Here is a 16880-nt window from a genome sequence, read left to right as displayed (position 1 = left end):
CAAAAGTGAGTCCTCAACAATGATAACACCATGACCATTGGTGGTAAATCTCCCAGCATGCCTTGTCTCCAGTGATGTGCTCTTGTTATCCATTTGGACCCTAGTGGAACCTTCGTATCACTTAGTTGATGCTTGTATTGCAACCCTACATCAACCAAGATTATCGATTGAGTTTAAGTATATCAATAAGTACATAAAAAGAAACTTACTAGGATTCCCCTAGTAATGGTGAGTGAATCAGAAAGAGCCTAGCCTGAGAATTGTGCACTCATGGTATCCAAATTGTAGTGTGGAAAAACATCCTTAGTAGTGGACCGAGAAGGGTGAAAGCCCCATTGTGCTTACACCCTATCACACCAAGAGGCACTATTTGTGAGTCAGGTAGTTTGGGAATGTAGTCCCAATTGGGTAATAAATTTCATCCAAGGCTGAATATAGGTGAGAGATTGATAGTGAATAAATACTAAAAGGGAAAGATGAAAAGGACTTTGAAAAGAAAGTTAAAAAGTGCTTGAAATTATAGGGAAAGAAGTAGATGGGGGCTGGCGATACACCCCAATTAGATGTAGATAGGTGAAAGTTGGTCCACCAATTGACTCAGAGTGTGGATCGATACAGGTCATGATGATAGCCCAAGCTCGGGCTTTCGATATGCCTATGGAGACATCATCATCGCAATCACGAAATGTAGCACATGCCATATCAATGTGCCTCAACACATGTGTGCTCCTAGCATTAGCCTACAATTTCCCTATCTGGCCCATCTTGAAACACGGACCAAGGAGTCTGAATGTGTGCTAGTTAATGGGCTAGAAAACCCATAAAACACAAGGTAGCTAATTTGTAAGATCCCTTATAAGTGTACTGCTAACTAACCTTAATCTTCTGAAAAGGGTTTAAGTGTGAGCATGTCTGTCGAGACCCAAAAGATAGTGAACTATACTTGAGCAAGACAAAGCCAAAAGAAACTTTGGTGGAGGCCTACAATAATACTGACATGCAAATTTTTCATTTTATTAGGTATAGGGTTAAAAGACTAATGGAACCATCTGGTAGCTAGTTCCCTCTAAAGTTTCCCTTAGGATAGTTGGAGCTCTTAGCAAGTTCTATTGGGTAAGGTCAATGATTAAAGGCATCAGAGGCATAAAATCTTTGACCAATTCTCAAACTTTATATAGGTAAGATGGCATGGTTGTTTCATTGAGCTGTGCCACAAAATTGAGAGCTCTAAGTGGGCCATTTTTGGTAAATCGAACTATCGATGTGGGATGAATCGAAAGCCAGGTTACAGTGCCCAACTATGTATGATCCTAGAACCCATAAAGGATGTTGGTTGATTAAGACAGCAGGATGGTGGTCATGGAAGTTAAAATCCACTAAGGATTGTGTAATAACTCACCTACCAAATCAAGTAACCTCAAAAGTGGATGGCACTTAAGTGCATAACCTATACCTAATTGTCGAGGTAAGGGCCAGGCCCCAATGAGTAGGAAGGTGCAATGATTTCTGTAAAACTTAGGGTACAAGTTCTAGCAGAGTAGCCATCAGTGCAAATCTTGGTGGTAATAACAAATATCCAAATGAGAATGAAAAAGGGAAAAGTTTCATGTGAATACACTTGTATATGGGTTAGTCATTCCTAAGAGATGAAGGAAGCCCATCTCATTGTGCATCCAATGCGAGCTTCAATAGGGAATCAGGTTAAAATTCTTGAATCAGGATGCAACGGCTGATGGCAATGTCAGGGAGTCTAAAGACATAGGTAAAGGCCTTAAGAAGAGTTTTATTTTCTCTTTAATGGCCTGCCCACCTTGGAAATAGCTCAAACAAAGGCCAAAAGAGTGCCATATGTTGCATAGTGTCTGGTTCACCGTCGGTAGCCCCTAAAATTTGGAAGAGCAACTGCTGTCAGTGCCCAATCATACTAATAATCACATTAAGTCTCTAAAATGAGCAGTTTTTAGTCAATGGAACAATGTAGACAAAAAAAGTCAACAAATTGTATCTGTAACATTAGGAAAAAGATTGGCCCAATGGTTGGGCATAAGGGTCTTAGTTCTAAACCCATCAGCTACCATTGCACTACTTGAGCTATTCCCACAGTGAGAGTGGGTCATCGCATGTCGGCCAAGGGATGAACTAAGAATAGCTCCCTTAGAGGCCTTCCTTAGGCAATGAACAGTCAGCTCAAAATTGATAAGGAGAAGGGAAATCCAACTGTTTAATTAAACCAAAGCATTGTGATGGTCCCTAGAGATGCTCAAGCAATGTGATTTTTACCTAGTGCTTTGAATGTCAAAGTGAAGAAATTCAACCAAGCATGAGTAAATAGCAAGAGTAACTGTGACCTCTTAAGATAGCCAAATGCCTCATCATCTAATTAGTAATGTGCTTTAATGGATTAATGAGATTCCCACTATCCCTATCTATTATCCCACTTGTGGTAGCCAACGTTGCTTTTTTATCCTTCGATATCAGGTCTTCCTATCATTATGAAGTAGAATTCACCAAGTGTTGCCAATAGGGAACATAAGCTAGGTTTAGACCATTATGAGATAGGTTAGTTTAACCCTATTGATGGCAGCATCACAATAGCAACTCAACCTAGTATGAGTGGAACCACTGATTCACACAATTGGTCATTGTGTCATGGGCTCCGAACTTAAGCCTAAATCTATGTGGCCTTAAGGCTTGGAATTAAGTCTGTATGCCTAAGTTTAACCTATAAAACTAGTGTACATGCAAACAAGAAGAACAAAGGGTGGAATATACAAGTTAGAGAACACAATAGAGAATGCTGGAATATGTTGTATATTACTGAAGATAGATTGTGTCTAAGGATGTGATGATGTATAACTGAGGGTGGGGTGACCCTCTATTTATAGTTGAGGCTCTTAGCTTTACTTATGGCTAACTTCTAAAATTATGGGATTTATAAGTTTCCTAAAAATCAAGGATTACACATTGTTACACAGATTACATAAGGCTCTTCTTGAATTTTAGGGTCAACCAGATCCTCCTACTGAATGCTACCAATCTTAGATGCCTCTAAAAGATTTTAGATTGGTTAGGCTCCTTTCGATCCACCTAGGTATAGTGCGGGCATGTTGCAAGGTTGGTCCTAGATGTGTGAGTAGGCCAGTATGTTGTACGGGCAGTCTGGACTTATCTTCCATGCTTATTGTGCCAACTTTTACAACTATCCCTAGTGCTCGAGCTTTGGTCCCTGGTGCTCGAGCCTGAGTGCTTGGTGCACTCGTCCAGGGCATGACATTCTCCCTCACCTAATGGCACATTGCCCTTGTTACATCCTCTATGTGGAACTACCTATTCTGGTCTTAGGACTACCATAAGTCTTCTACTAGCTTCCAACTTTCCTCACTGTCTGGAAGTCCCTTCCAATGCACCAAGTACTCCTATCTTTACTGGCAGTTCTTTTGTCTCACCTCTCGATCAACAATGATGCTATAGACCTTCATTTTATATAAAGCCCTGACTTTTAATGGTGCACACTTCAACTTTGCCTGTCCTAGATCTCTCTCATCCTCATGGAATGGCTTAAGCATGCTAACATGGAACATTAGGTGTACCCTTGGCTTGGGTGCCATATCCAGCTTGTAGGCAACCTTGCCTACCCTCTTAAGAACTCTAAAAGGTCTTTTGTACCTTTGGACTAAGCCTTTGTGTAGCACTTTTTAGTGCACAATGAGGTGCACTTCACCAAAACCAAGTCCCCTACTTGGAACTATATGTCCCTCCTATTCTGGTCTACCCACTTCTTTGACCTTTTCGCAACTTTGTGTGGACAAACTCTAGCCAAGTTGGCTTACTCTTATTGAGCCTTGGCAAACTTGTACGTTGCTAGACTAGGCCCTATATAACTGATAATGATCAAACTAGGTGTTAGCAATTGCCAACCTATCACAATCTCAAAAGGACTCTAGTTCGTTTCTTCACTCCTTTACAAGTTGTATGAAAATTGGGTGACATCTAATAGCTTTGGTGAGTCCCTTTGCATGGCACTCACATTGTACCTCAAACAATCCATTCACTCACTCAGTCTACTTGTCGGTCTACAGATGCATGCTGGTAGAAAAGTTCAAGTTTAACCCTAATAGCTTGAACAACTCAGTTTAGAGCTGCCCTATGAAATGCCCATCCTAATCACTAATAATGGTCCTCGATACTCCCTAGTACTTCACCACATTCTTTAGGAACAAACAATGTTTCTTATTCGGCTAGGCACTCTTTGGTTGCTAGAATTAAAATCCTCTACTTGGAAAACCTATCCACCACTACCATGATGTTCCCAATCCCCTCTATTTTTGGTAGATTGACTATGAAATCTAGAGTGATGTTCTCCTATGGTCGCTCTGGTATCGGCAATGGCTTCAAGAAACCACCTAGTTTCTTAAGCTCTACCTTGTCTAATTGAGACTTAAGACAAATCTTCACATAGGCCTTCATATCCTCCCTCATGTGTAGCCAGTAGTACCATTCCTCTAAAAAGCTTAAGGTGTGACTCACTCCCAGCTGACCAGCCCACCTCGAATTATGACACTCTTGCAAAACTTCCCTACAGAGCTTCCCATGCTATGGGACAAATAGCCTATTACCCTTGATGTATAATAAGTCATCTTGCAACCAAAACTGCCTAGTCTTACCTTGCTTGGCATACTCGATGAGAGCTTTAGAATGCCTTATAAAAATGGTGCAAGAAAATAGTTAGAGAAGGCTCTAGGTTAGCCTAGTGACAAGCCAGGTGCATGGGCACAGAAGAGTTTGGAGAACCTTGGAGGCCAGCTAGGTGTGCAAGCACCAAAGGTTCTAGAATAGCCTAGTATGGGAATATTTGTGGGTATTGTAGCACCCAAACTAGGAAGGCTTTTGAAGTTCCAAGCTATAGGTAGAATAGCGACTAGACAGGGAAGGTTCTAAAACTCGCTAGGTATGGGCACTCAACAGAAGTGCCTAGACTCTTCTAGACTCGAGGCTCAATAGAGAGCCTAGAACAAACTGGATTTTTGCAAAGGCCTTAGCTGACCTTGTAAGTGTCAAATTGCTATGGAAGGATCTAGAAGGCCTATAAGGGCCACGTACTTAGATTAATAAAGGCTATATGTGCTAGGAAGGCTCAGGTATAAATAGGGGCCTTCCCCCTCATTTTTAGTTAACAAGAAAAGTAATAAGAAAAAAGTAAGAGGAACCAAGTCATAGACTTTGCCATATCAAAGACTTGGGGACAAACATAGGAGTCAGTGTAAGGTCATTGAGTAATTGTACGTAGCATAAAGTAAATAGAAATACAATTGTTTTAACTCTCTTTCTTAGCTTTCTCCCAAGTTCTTAGGGAGCCAATGGAATGCATGGCACAAGTGTTTGGCATTAAGTCATAAAAGAGGCTAACTTAGAAACATGGTAGTTTCTAGTCTAAGGCCACACAGGTGCTAGGCTTAAACCCCTAGCCTATGGTAGTTGGTATCATAGTAGGTTCTAATCAAGGGGGATAAAAACCTTTGTTATGATTGATGTTGATGCTAGTTTGAGTTGCACAGGCAGTTTGCATTCTAATGTGCCATTTATAATGATAGCTTACTTATGGGATTACGTGGTGTAGGCATTGTTGGTTGTTCATGCCAAGAGTAAGGCACAAGGATGCTTGTTTGTTCATAAGGATATGTGGGAAATCCTTGGTTTAAGCTTCATGTTTGTGGTTAAATGCATGGGTGATGTGCATGAGGGCCACCCACCCATGCACAAGAAGAGAAAGGCTATTTTAAAGAAGATGTCATCCATGAAAGCCAGTTTGAAGACACCAAAGATCACATGGACTGCTAGACTCCATGTGTGAGGAGTCCAAAAAAGGGTAAAAGCCATGAGTAAGAGCCGAATGAACTGGTAGGGTACGAGATTTAAAGTAAAATATTACCATTTTTAAGTTGGTGGTTGAGGCTAAGTGCACTAAGTCTCCATAGCCTAAGGGTAAAAGCTAAGCCCAGGGATAAAGGTTGAGTGGGAAAAAAAAAAGTAGTAGTTTCTTAAGGGAAGATGAGGCCAATGAAGAGTTGTGCCATCGAAAGGCAAGGACCAAAGATTTGGTCTAGGATAAAGGTATGGTGACCATATCTTTTAGCTACTTCTTATGCTCAACATAAGGCTAGAGAACACCCATAGCGGAAGAAGCCTAAAGCAATTATGAGGACATAGGGAAAGTCCAATGGCAAGAGTTGTAATGGTAGTTAGGCTGAGAAGAGATGATCTCTCAGGCTCCTGATAAGGGGAAGGTCAATATTGTTACAGAGAGCCATAGGTCTTAGAGATGGGTGATTTGTTGAAGAAAGGGTAATGTCCTAGACATGAGCACTGCACACCCTACATGCCCTACACTTATGTCACTGTGCAACTCCAAAAGCCCATTGAGTGTGGAAAAAGGGAAAAGACCCCATAGTGCAAAGGAAAAGGTAATGGCATATCAAACATAGAGGCACTACACTTTTCAACAAGCCAAGATTTATGGAAGCCTATGTAATGTGAGCACTGCATGCTTTGCCAAGCATCATTTTGTGGGAACCACATTGGGATCAAAACCAAAGCAAGGGATGACTGCTAAGGTGTAGCAAGAACTATCATGTACAAAAAACCATCATATGCCATGGACCATCAGGATAAGAGTGGAACATCATCTAGCATGCACGTATAGTGAAAGAATGACAGTAATAAGGGCATTGCTAGAATGAGTATGGGAGAACGTCTTGGTTTATATGCAAGTCCTAAGCCAAAAGTGTCAAGAGACACAGTTTGTTTGAGTTGGTGTAGGTGAAGGACCGAGAAGAATGAAGACCAAGCCCTAAAGGCACATGCGAGGCTCGAGTGTGTAGATTAGGGCCTAGGCTAATGTGTAAGAGCATGGCAAAGTAAGTAGCTTAGTGCCAAGAATGAGGACTGCTCATTAGAAGGATCTAAAATGCCCTAAAATAATCGCATGGGAAAATAGGCAAAAAAGGCTCTAGATTAACTTGGAGACAAGCTAGGTGCACAGGCACAGAAGAGTCTGGAAAAACCTAGAGGCTAGCAATGTGTGTAAGGATCAAAGGTTCCAAAATAGGTTGGCATGGGAATAGTAACAGGCACTGTAGCACCCAGATAAGGAAGGCTCTTGAAACCCTAGCTATGAGCAAAGTAGCAACTAGACATAAAAGGTTCTAGAACCCACTATACGTGGGCACTTAACGGGAGTGCCCAGACTCTTCTAGACCTAAAGCTTAATGGGGAGCCTAGACCAAGCTAGAATTTGCAAAGCCATTAGCCAACCTAGGAAGTGTCTAATGGCCATGAAAGGATCTAAAAGGCCTATAAAGGCCACACACTTAGATCAATATGGGCGATATGTGTTAGGGAGGCTTAGGTATAAATAGGGGCCCTCCCCTTCATTTGTAGTTAATAAGAGAATTAACAAGAGAAAAGTAGGAACCAAGTCATAAAATTTTCCATATTAGAGACTTGGTGCTAAACATAGGAGTCATTGTCATTAAGTAATTGTACATAGCATCAAGTAAATAGAAATACAATTGCTTTAACTCTTCTTCTTAGCTTTCTTCCAAGCACTTAGGGAGCCAATAAGATGCATAGCATAAGTGTTTAGCACAAAGTAAAAAAAAAGGCTGGCTTAGGCACATGGATGATAGTTTCCAGCTTAAGGCAATACAGGTGCTAGGCTTAAGCCCTCCACCCATGACAATTGGTATCAAATTAGGTTCCCAACAAGGGGATAAAAACCTTCGTTGTGATCGATGTTGATGTTGGTTTGAGTTGTACCGGCAGCTTATGTGCTAGTGTGCCACTTATGATGATAGCTTGCATGAGGAGTTGCATGGTGTGGGCATTGCTGGTTGTTGGTGCTGAGAGTAGGGCACACTTGATTGCTTATAAAGATGTGTTGGAGATCCTTAGTTTACACTTTGCTTTTATGGTCGAGTGCACAAGTGATGTGTATAAGGGCCGTTAAACCATGTGTAAGGTTAATTCGAAAGTGAGGTTTTCATTCTTGAAAGTTAGTTTAAGAACACTAAAGATCATATATGATTGCTAGACTCTGCATGAGAGGACTCCAAATAAGCATAAAAACTATAGGTAAGAGCCAAGTGAAGTAGTAAGGTATAGGACTTGAAGCCAGAGTATTGCCATTACTCAGTCGGTGGTCGAAGCTGAGTGTACTAAGTCTCCATAGCCTAAGGGTAAGAGTTGAGCCCAGGGGTAAGGGCTTGAATAGGAGAGATGAGAGTAACAATTCTTCAGGGGAAGAAGAAGTAAATGAAGATCTACAACATCAAAAGGTAAAGACTAAAGGTTCGATCCAAGATAAAGGTACAATGACCATGTCCTTTAATTACTTCTTATATTTAGGACCGTATATGGCCAGGGAGCTCCCATAGTGGAAAAAGCCTAAAGCCATTATGAAGACTTAGGAAGAGTCTAATAATAAGAATCATGATGGTGATTGAGGCAAAAAAAAATATCTCTCAAGCTCATAATAAAGGCAAGATGAGTGGCTGTAAAGAGCCACCAGCCTTAGAGATGGATGGTTTGTCGAAGAAAGGGGAATAGCCTAGTCATGAATGATGCACACCCTACACTTGTGTTGCTGCACACTCTAAAAGGCTCGTTGAGTGTAGGGAAAGGGTAAGGACCCCATGGTGAAGAGGAGAAGGTAATGGCACATCAGACATAAAGGTGTTGAATGCTTCGACAAGCAAAGATTCATAGAAGCCTATATGACGTGAGTGCTGTACACATCAAAAGGCCTATTAAGCATTGAAAAAGGGTAATGGCACGTCACTAGCAAAGGCATTACATGCTTTGACAAGCTTGGTTTCATGGGAATTGCATTGGGATCATGAGTGAAACAGCGGACAACTATGAAGGTGTACCAAGAACCATCATGTAACAAGAACCATTGTGTGCCAAGGACCATAAGGATAAGAGTGGGACATTGATCCAACATGTATGTACGATGAAAGTATCGCATCCCTTAAAAATGAGGGCATTGCTAAAATTAGTAGGGGAAAATGTCATGGTCTATGCAAAAGTCCTGAGCTAAGAGGGTTAAAAGACGTAGCTTGTTCAAGTTGGTATGGGTGAAGGACTAGGAAGGATCAAGACCAAGGTCCTAAAGGCATATTCAATGCCCAAGTGTGTTAACCAAGGCCTAGGCTAAGGTGCAAAAGCTTGGCGAGGTGAGCAGCCTAGTGCCAAGAATGGAGACTACTCATTGGAAAGATCAAAAATGCCTCACAAAAGTGGCACGGGCAAACAAGCACAGAAGGCTCTAGATTAACCTAAAGACATGCTAGATGTATGGGCATAGAAGAGTTTGGAGAAGTTTAGAGGCCAACTAGGTGCACGGGCACTAAAAGTTCCAAAACAGCCTAGCATGGGAATAGTAATAGGTATTATTGCACCCAAATGAGGAAGGGTCTTAAAGGCCTTAACTGTAGGTGGAGCAGGAATCAAATGGTGAAAGTTGTGGAACCCGCTAGGTGTGGGCACTCACCAAGAGTAGACAAGTTAGATTCTACAAAGGTTATGAAAGTGTCTAAGGGCCGTGGAGGGGTCTAGATGGCCTATAAAGGCCATACACTTGGATCAATAAAAGCCATATGTATTGGGAGGCTTAGGTATAAATAGGGGTCCTTTCCCTCATTTATAGTTAACAAAAGAAGCAACAACAAAAAAGTAAGAGGAACCAAGTCATAGACTTGGCTATATTAGAGACTTAGAGGTAAACATAAGAGTCATTGTAAGGTCATTCAACAATTGTACATAGCATCAAGTAAATACAAATACAATTGCTTTAACTCTCTTTCCTAACTTTCTCCTAATCTCATAAGGAGACAATAGAGTGCATGGCACAAGCATACATAATAGAGTTAGAAAAAAGGTTAACTTAGGCACATGGATGGTTGTTTCTAGCCTAAGGCCACATAGGTGCTAAGCTTAAGCCCTTGGCCTATGACACCTATGGCTGATGCTATCCCAAACCTTAGACCAAGTCCTTAAATTGGGTAATGACTCCTTGGGGTGGTACAAGTAGAAACTGTGATCGCAAGCCTGGTCTAGCCAAATCTTTTAAGTATTTGGTAGTCTCATGGTCCCTTCCCATTGACCATAAAAATGTGTTAGCGTGGCCAAGCCCATTCATATGTCATAAGTTGGGGATTAAGCCTAGCACCCATGGGGCATTAGGTTAGAAACTATCCTCCAAGTGCATAGGTAAGCCTTTTTTTGACTCTGTGCTAAACACTTTTGCTGTGCACTCCATTAGCTCCCTATGAGCTTGAGAGAAAGCTAGGAAGGAGAGTTAAAGCAATATTATTTCTATTTACTTGATGCTATGTACAATTGCTCAATGCCCAAGTCTATTTCTTAGTTCTTCTTCCTTGCTTATCTTGTTGCTTCTAACTTTTGTCTTCTTTATTGCTTATGTACAAATGAAATGGAGGCTTTCCTATTTATACTTGAGCTCTTTTGGTACTTATGGTTGCAATGAATCCAAGTGTATGGCCATTAAGGGCCATTTAGATAGTACTAGGGTGCCCAAGCTCTACCATGGTTAGCTAAGGCCTTTCTAAAGATTTGTTGGTTTTAAGCTCCCTGTCGAACCCCTGGCTCTAAAAGAGTCCAAACACTTCCAATGAGTGCCTGCGTCTAGTAGGTTTTAAAGCTTTCTCCATCTAGGTGCCACCTTGCCCATAGCTAGAGCCTTCTAAAGGCTTTCTCATATGGGTGCTATAATGCCCATCACTATGCCTGCACCTGACCCTTCTAGAACCTTTGGTACCCATATACCTAGCTAGCCTCTTGGCTTCTTTAGACTCTTTCATGCCCACTCACCTAGCTAGTCTCTGGGTTGACCTAGGCTTTTCTATGCCTAACTACTCATGCCTATCCTAGGGCTTTTTAAAACCTTCAAATGAGTAATTCTCATCCCTGGCACTATGAACTCACCTTTAGTGTACTCTTACACTTTGACCTTGGCCTTGGCCCACACACTTGGGTAAAGTATGTGCCTTTAAGGCCTTAATTTTGATCCTTCCTGGTCCATTACCCATAGCATCTTGACCAAGTCTAATCATAAAACCCTCTTGGTTTTGGACGCCTACATGGTTTATGACACATTTAGCTGATGCTACCTAAAACCCCAGAAAAAAATCCCCCAAGGGTGGTGACAATAGAGTTTGCATGTATGGTCCCAGCTAGACGAACCATTAGTTGTGTTGTGTCATTATTGCCTGTTGGATGGTAGGGGTAGTCTCCTAGCCATTGCTTGTGTTTTTCCAATGCCAAACGGTTATGGCCCGGTTTCATACATTATTTCTTCTACTCGCTCATTGAGTAATAGGCATATGAATTGTGCTATGGTTATGCAGGTTGGTAGTCTCCATGCTTGATGCATTAAACTATCAACTTATCATCTCTTTTAATCTCCCCTCATGTGGTCATCATACCCTAGGGGCACAATTAAGGTTCCAAGGTGCTTGGGTAAGTGTGAGCTAAAGGACAGGCACCTTGGAGTTGGTTACCTAGTCAGGTGCTATCAGTCAAAGTCATAAGCAGGCACCTTTGAATGTGTTAATGTAGCAATGAGCTGAATTTGAAAATTATAGTGGCTAAGAGATAGGTCACTAGGCCCTAAGCTAGCTAAAGAAAGGCTTTGAGATGGTTAGGAAAAAAGTGTCCCCGTTTCAGATAGTCTTACATGTCTAGGTAGGATGATTAAGAAATTTCTTACACTCTTTGTAGGGGATGACTGGTGTTAGCTCTCCACCACCCCCTTGGGTAATAGGTAGAAGGGAGCCTGGCTAGTCTGAAGTAAGTAACTCTTAGGCACATGTGGTGTCTAGATGGGTAGGCATCATCAGGTCATGAGTGTGGCATGATGCCTCCTTGGGTTATGGTAAAGTCGAGGATAGTTAGGGTCAGTAGGCCTTGTATCATGCCTTTGTGTTAAACCATGGGTTTAGATGCTAGTGTTTGTTAGACCCTTCGGTTTTCCTTTTTTGAGCTAGTTCGATAAGTAACCAAGGATCATGAGATGGTGTTTGCATAGGAGGGGCACTATCAAGCCTGAAGGATGAGCTGGCTAGCAAGCAAACATGTTGCTAGACCCTTATGGCCAATCGACAGAGGTGTGCTATGGCTAAGGTAGCACACTCAAGTTCCTTGAGGTGAGCCAAGCATCATGTCAAGTGTCCATCATGCATATGAGCAACCTAGAATAAAGCTAAGGGCTGAGGCCCTGAGATATGAGTTTAATGGGATGAGATTAGCCAATAGTGGCTCTAAGCTAGCTATTGACTAGCATCTATGTTGTGCCTTAGGGTTTAAGGCATAAAAGCTTGCATATGATGTAAGTAGGCATAGTGTTAAGTTCTCACATGCCAGAATGTGTGCACCTTTATGAGCCAGGTGGGTTAGTGCTTAGAACCTCAATGCCTGCAGGTAGAGATGGGTGTTTAGGGCCACCTGAGAATCATGGGTTGATTATGATGATGGGAGTTAAGTTCCTCCTTACCAAGTTTGAGATTATTGTGAGCAACCCATGGGGTTCAAGCCAAGAAAGGCTCACGAGTATATAGCTTGAAAGATTAAAAATGATCTACCCATGGAGAAAAAGATTTGAGAAAGGTTGACCTTGACTAAGAGTAGTCTTGGTGCCACATAGACACATGATTTTGGTCTGAAGAATGTATGACCCATGACAACCAGCTTGCAGACTGTGACACATGCACATGCCTTGACCACCATCAGCACCAAATGCCCATAGTGCATCTATCATAGTTCACAAGCTAGCCAAGCCTAGAGATTCTTTTCAAGTCAAGTGATAGTTCTAGTTCTATAGGGATAGAGTCTGACAGCCAAGGGGATCAAGCCATGAGGTGCACTAGAGATCCAGGTTGCTTGGAACTAGCCTAAAACAATGGGGCAGGTAGTGATCAAGACTCTAGAGGCTCAGAAAAGGTGTTCAAGTTCAGTAGGATTAAGCCAACCCTAAGGGCAGGTGCTAGTGAGCAATGTAGGGTCACCCAGTCAGACCCAAATGGAAGCACTGATGATTGAGGTGTGGGCATACGATTAGGCCTAGGTTTGCCCATGCCTGAGCACAGACTTGGCAAGATTAGATTTGGAGGTTTTCTAGAAGGCTTAGTGCTCAACATGATTTTAGCAAGTCAAGGATTGTTCAACAGCACCGAATCCCCTAGAATCAAAGGTTGTATTTTTGCTCTTGGAATCAAGGGATGGCATTCTCTAGAGTTTAGAAATGTATCTCAAGCACTAAATGTAAAAGGGACTTAACATCCTTATTCTTGACTTAAACCCTTTTGTTGTTTTTTTGTTAACCTTTCTTCTAGCACTTGCTATGTCTTTTTTTTTTTTGTAGCATACTTGGTAGCCAAGCCTTGCAGTTTAGAGTATTTGTGCACTGTTTCTTATGTTAGTCTGATTTGGGATGCAGAAGAGTCCATTCCCATGTCCTAAAGTTATGAGAGCCTGGAGCTCGAGTCTCAGCCTGTGACAAGTGGTGTCAGAGCCTGGTTCAAAGGAACCTTTAAAATAGGTAGGAAAACTAGATACCAAGGGGTATCGAAGCTTGGATCAAATTAAAGGTAGTGACCAAAGGCTTGGTTTAGAGTGTGCAATAGATCCTAACTTGTGACATGAGGAGCCAGAGTTACTATGAGAGCCAGAATTGGCATGGGGAGCTAGAGTTAGCATTGATACAGGTAGGGGGATTTATGTGCAGGCATCCTGGTATGGTGTGCAGGCATCCTTCTATGTGTGTGGACATTCGACTATGTGGTACAGGTAGTTTGTTGCTTGGTGAATGCATCCTAGAAGGGTCATTGTGCTCCTATGCTGGTGAAACACTCTTAGTGTGCTAGGTTTGAGCATGCTAGAGTGCAAGATAGGTTCTCAACAAGTTGTTGTTGTATGCTATAGGTGTGCTATGTGTCACAGTCTATGTACAAGTCCTAAGCCAAGTGGGTTAAAAGACGTAACTTATTTAAGTTGGTGTGGGTGAAGGACCAGGAAAGAGTAAGACCAAGTTCCTAAGGGCATAAGGCCTAGGCTAAGGTGTAAGAGCATGGAGAGTTAAGTAGCCTAGTACTAAAAATGGGGACTAATCATTGAAAGGATCTAGAATGCCCCAAAAGAATGGCATGGGAAGGCAGGCACAAAAGGCTCTAAATTAGCCTAGAGATAGGAAAAGTGTGCAAGCACAAAAGAGTTTGGAAAAGCTTATAGGTAGGCTACGTGTGTACGCACTGAAGGTTCCAAAAAGGCTAGGCGCAGGAATAATGGTAGGTACTATAGCACCTAGATAAGGAAGGCTTTAGAAGTCCCTAGCAATAGGAGAGCAATGACTAGTTAAGGAATATTTTGGAAATTGATAGGGGTAGGCAGTTAGCGGGAGTGCCCAGACTCTTCCAAACCCGAGGCTTAGTAGGGAGCCTAGAACAAGCTAGATTCTACAAAGGCCATAGTCAACCTAGGAAGTGTCTAGTGACCATGGAATGGTCTAGAAGGCCTATGATGGTGACACACTTGGATCAATAAGGGTTATATGTGCTAGGAAGGCTTAAGTATAAATAGGGGCCATCCTCCTCATTTGTAAGGAGTTAAAAGCTACACAAGTAAAAAGAACCAAGTTATACGCCTGGGCATTGAGCAATTGTCTATAGCATCAAGTAAATAGAAATTACAATTCTTTAACTCTCCTCAATAGTATTCTCCCAAGCTCCTAGGGAGCTAATGGAGTGCATGGCAAAAATGTTTGGCATAGAGTCAAGGAAAAGGCTAACTTAGGAATATGAATGATAGTTTCCTACCTAAGGCCACACGGTAGCTAGGATTAAGCTCCTAGTCCATGATAATGTGCAAGTGAGCAAATGTGCATATTGGAGCCTAACCAAGAGAGGCTTGTGTGTTGAGCCATTATGCAGATTAGTGCTCGATAGTGTGTGCTATGTTGGTATGTTGTATTGATAGACTAGTGTGCTGGCTTACAAGAACTAAAATCGGATTGCTTGAGTGCCAACTAGAGTTAAGGTAATCCTTCTATTTGTGCATTCATGATCTAATAATTTGTGTGCTTTGGGCTATGGCATAGCTAGGGAAAACCAAATAGGGGGCCTAAGTGAGGTGCCCGAGGAACACCCTCCTACAAACAAATAGGGGAAGGCTTCAGCAAGATATGTGCTAACAAGAACTTAGTTAGCAAAGTGTATGGAGGCCATGCTTCAAATAATAGATCAGTTCAGGACATTAAAGGATCCTTAAATAAGGTAATGGAAAAGCTCATACAGGGTAATGAGGCATTAGAGTCCACAGTGACAACCTTATAAGAGTTGACCATGCTGCATTGTGAGCTACTGTGGTTGCCATTATGGGCTGGAACGAAAAGTGAAGGTGCCTAAGTATTTCATTGATGGACCAAAGTCATGGGTAAAGGCTAAGCTATAATGAAAAGAGGTACACGAGTTAAGTTAGGCCAAAATTGTTATGTAATCATTGAGTCAGGTTGAGTACACCAAGTCTCTAAGGCCAAAAGGAAAAGCCAAAGTAGGGGAGACACCGATGTTTGTTCCTCAAAGGAGGAAAAGGCTATAGGGAAACCCAGATTTTGTAACATCAATAGAGCCACCAATAGGGGTAAGGGGCCTTGAGTTACTATTTTTATTGCTCAAGTTGATTTTAGCAAGTCAAATATTATGCAGTAGCACCAAATCCCCTAGAATCAAGGATTGTAACTTAGCTCTTAGAATTAAGGGATTATAATCTCTAGAGTTTAGGAATATATCTCACACACTAAATGTAAGAGGGACTCAGCTATATATAGAGTCCCCCACCCTCATTGCACACACTAGAACCATTGAGTAACAACATCCTTACTCTCACCTTAAATCTTTTTGTTGTTGTTTTGTTAGCCTTTTTTCCAGCATTGATTGTGCCTTTTTGTTTTGTACTATACTGGGCAACCCAGCCTGTAGTCTAGAGTGTCCATGCACCATTTCTTATGTTACACTAATCTAGGATGCAAAAGAGTCCATTCCCATGTCCTAGAGCCACACTAGCCTAGAGCTTGAGTCTTAGCCCATGATAAGTGAGGTTCTCTCTAAGTTGAGTGACAATTATAGTTCTAGTAGGATAGAGTCTAAAAGCCAAGGCAACTATGCCCTAAGGTGCACTAGAGGCCTAGGTCATGAAAAACTATCCTAAACAATAGGAAGTCAATGATCAAGACTCTAAAGGCTTAGGGAAGGAGTTCAAGTTTGATAGGATTGAGCCAAGCCCAAGGGCAGGCATTAGTGAACAATGCACAAGCTCTTAGTTAGATCTAGATAAGTAGATTGATGATCGAGATATAGGTGCATGGTCAAACCCAAGTGTGGGCATGCTTGAACAAAATCTTAGGAGGATTAAACTTGGAGGCTTCTAAAAGGCCTGGTGCTTAGCATGATTTTAGCAAGTCAAGGATTGTACAACAACACCAAATCACCTAGAATCAAGGATTGTATCTTAGCTCATAGAATTAAGGGATTGTAATCTCTAGAGTTTAGAAATGTATTTCAGGCACTAAATGTAAGGAGGACTCAGCTATAAATAGAGAGCCTCCACCCCCATTATGCACACAATAGAACCATTTAGTAATAACATCTTTACTCTTACCTTAAACTTTTCCATTGTTCTTTTGTCAACTATTCTTTTGACACTTGTTATGCCCTTTCACTTTACAACACTTGTAGTCTAGAGTGTCTATGCACCATTTCTTGTGTTAGGTTGATCTGGGACATGAAAGAGTCCATTTTTTATGTCTTGGA

The 16880-nt window shown here is 41.7% G+C and overlaps 1 pseudogene; it reads left to right on the top strand.

The window, feature by feature from the left end:
• The first annotated feature begins 140 nt into the window (after positions 1 to 140).
• LOC149517922 (25S ribosomal RNA) lies at positions 141 to 2737 on the top strand (annotated as a pseudogene).
• Positions 2738 to 16880: the final 14143 nt, after the last annotated feature.

The sequence above is a fragment of the Durio zibethinus genome, chromosome 8 (assembly GCF_047325235.1).
Source record: "Durio zibethinus cultivar Kanyao isolate XHJ-2024 chromosome 8, ASM4732523v1, whole genome shotgun sequence".
NCBI classification, from domain to species: domain Eukaryota; kingdom Viridiplantae; phylum Streptophyta; class Magnoliopsida; order Malvales; family Malvaceae; genus Durio; species Durio zibethinus.
The sequence above is the reverse complement of the archived record's forward strand: the minus strand, read 5'-3'. Positions and strand labels throughout refer to the sequence as shown.